The following is a 3,180-nucleotide window of genomic DNA, read 5'->3' as shown; positions in this document are numbered from 1 at the left end:
GGGTGGGCTCAGCCCGGCCCGGGGGGTGAGGGGTGGCGGGCGGGCGCGCTGCGCCCCAGCCGGGCCCGGCTGCTGCCTCCTCCCGGCTGCTGCCAAACGCAAGGTCGAGGTCCCTTTGGGGATGCAGAGCACGAGGGAGCGCAGAACAGAGCCCGCTTGTCCCTGGGCTCTTGCTAGAATGGGACTAATGGAGGCTCCTGTAAAACTGAGTCGTAAATCGAGAGGAAAGGAGGCACTTCTGGTAAGCTAATGTGTAAATTGAGTGACAAATGGCAATCTGCAAGTAACCGTGGTGTTACCAGCAGTGAGGTCAATGTCACCTGGAGAAGACTGTGGTATAATTAAGCACACTCATCAAAGTTAGAGAAGGAGATGGTTTGGGGGTAGAAAGCACTGGTGTGGAGCATGCTGCAGGGCTGGGCTCGGCTGCGTGTGAGAGAAGGTCTGCCTCTGCACTAAGAACTGATGAGAAAAGTGCTGAGGTTCAGTACCTACTATAAGTGATAGGACAAGAGGGAATGGCCTCAAGTTGCACCAGGGAACGTTTAGACTGGGTATTAGGAAGCATTTCTTTCCAGAAGGGGTTGTTAGGCGTTGGAATGGGCTGCCCAGGGAGGTGGTGGAGTCCCCATCCCTGGAGGTGTTTAAGAGTTGAGTCGACATAGTGCTGAGGGATCTGGTGTAGTTGGGAACTGTCAGTGTTAGTTTAAGGGTTGGACTGGATGATCTTCAAGGTCTTTCCAACCTAGATCATTCTGTGAGCTTCCGCAGCTGTGGGTTCATCTTCTGTGTTACAAAAAGAAACCTGAGTAATAAAGGAAAAGATGCATGACCAGTCTGTGTCCTGAGAAGTTAGTTTCATTAGTCTAAATTCCAGGACCTTCTGCAAAGCAGGTGGAAGCTGCCAGAGAAAGGATCAATAGAAGTTGGATTAATAGTGCAGGATTTTGTAGCTAATCCCATAGTATCACATTTGTGCTGATCCCGTCTGGAGCGAGCTCTGTGTATCTGTATTTATCTGCCCGTTCAACTTGTTCCCTGGCACACTGCTCCCCATTATCTGCTCGGGCATTACAATTGCATTAGTGAAAAATCAGTGTTCTCCTGAAACTCAGAGGACAAGGCCAGACCTTGTGAAGGCAGTAATCTGGATCTGGAAGATTTTTTAAAGTCCTGCTTTGTCATGGATAGTTAAGGCACACATTGTTTTGTATCTCAGGTGTTTGCAGCTGTGAATTTACTGAGGGGTAAGATGAAAGGGAAGGGGAGGAAGGTGACTATATTAGTGTCTGCTGGTGCAATGTTTGCTGCTCTGCTGTGTGACACAGTGCATTTTTCTACAAATATTTTTGTTCCTGCTCTTGTTTTTATTCCCCCCACACCTGTTGAAGTGCAGCTAACAGTATGGTAACCTTGCTGGGTTTAGTGCAGGTAATTGCATCATGGGCTAAGAGGGCATGTGATTCTACATTTATCACACAAATCCCTTTGATGAATATATTGTAGAAGAAATTATAGTACAAACCCAATTTTATCATTGTCCTGTATTTTACAAAATGATTATATAGTGTTTATTTTGGATTTTATATGGTCACATAGGGGAAAAATAAATCACCAGTTTATGTAAAAATCCAGTCTCATGTTCACCCCAAAGCTTCTAGCAATCAGTGTTTATTTTGGCTTAAGTTAAGCCTGTCCCCAGTGGCTTTAGGATAAACTGAAAAGTTAAGTCTGTGGGAATGACAACACAGGATCTGTAACACATTTTTAAGCGTACCTGTTACATATCTTGGGACACTTTTCCACTAGCTAAATGCAGTGCAACTACCAGAGAAATTGGAGATATGAGCAATGCAGTTCCATGAGTGAGAACTGGTTGGTTTTTTTTGTCTCCATTCATTTTATTTTTTGATCTGTTAAATTAACGTATTTTTACCTATCTGTAATTTTCCAATTGTTCTGAGCAGGATGAGGAAGAGACTCTTGTAATTCCAGGAGGCTGTTTTTAGCAAGGGTATTGAAGTAACCCCGTGAGTGGTTTCCTTTACAACTTTATAGGTCACCACCCTTCCTCTTGGAAATCGAAAACATAACTTTTCCTTAACCGGTTGAACAATGCTTGCAGTGCACTGATATCCTACGGCTTGCTGCAATGATTAAATTATAGCATAACTGGCTTGAAGTAAAAAGATTTAACCTGTACATGCATAACGGTGTGCATATACATATAGGATATATACATGGTGTGTATTTTTCTTTTCCTCTGGCATTAGTAGTAAGAAGCTTTGGGAAATAGGTTTGAAAGGATCGGCATATTTTTTGCTGGAGTTTCATGAAATATAAATGAGATTTCATTTTATATCCAGTGGTGACTCGGTCTAGTTACACTGTATCTCTGTAGGATAAGGGGGATTTCCCCTGTGACAGTGAGACCCCATCAAAGGACACCGTTGTTTGCCACTCTTGGCTTGTATGTCAAGGGTCTCTGTTTATTAATATATTTATATATATATATATATATATATTAATATGTATTTTTACAAGAATTAAAGCATGTCATGTCAATTAAATATTGACATTCACTTCAACTTTCTGGCAAAATTACTGTAAATTCTATGTCAAAAGAATATGGGTTTTTTTGACCTTCTGCAAAATACTGAAGGGTGACCACCATTGCCACTGGAGCACCTTGGATGGAATTGGTTTATTTATCTTTGCAGCAAATCATAAAAACCAGTAACAAAACAGCAAAGTAGTAGGTTGCTAGTATTACAAATAAATGACTTAAAAGTTAGTTTCTCACAAGCTGGGAGGGAGAAAAGACACAGCTGAATCTGCAAAATACATGACTTGCATCTGTAATTTTAAAACCTTATTTATCATGCACCTGAGGTAGAAGTTTCAGGAAGGAGAGATTTAAAAAATGTGTAAGGCTCACAGATTTTGCACTGAGTGTCCTTCTATCTAAGGGAAGGTACATGTATTTCTAGATTCTGGGGTATTTACAATATCCTTTCTCATCTTGTATCTGACAGAAACATAAATGTTTAGGGGCTAGTTCTCTTGCTGGTATAGAGAAACACAGCAATGTCCTTTACTACTACCAAGAATTCTTGGTGGTAATTTAACAAAGAGGAAATTTTCTTGATTGATTTTTGTTGTTATTGAAGGGGGCAGTTG

The sequence above is a fragment of the Athene cunicularia genome, assembly GCF_003259725.1.
Source record: "Athene cunicularia isolate RWA chromosome 2 unlocalized genomic scaffold, athCun1 chr2_part1, whole genome shotgun sequence".
Lineage (NCBI taxonomy): Eukaryota > Metazoa > Chordata > Aves > Strigiformes > Strigidae > Athene > Athene cunicularia.
Note: the sequence above shows the minus strand (reverse complement) of the source record.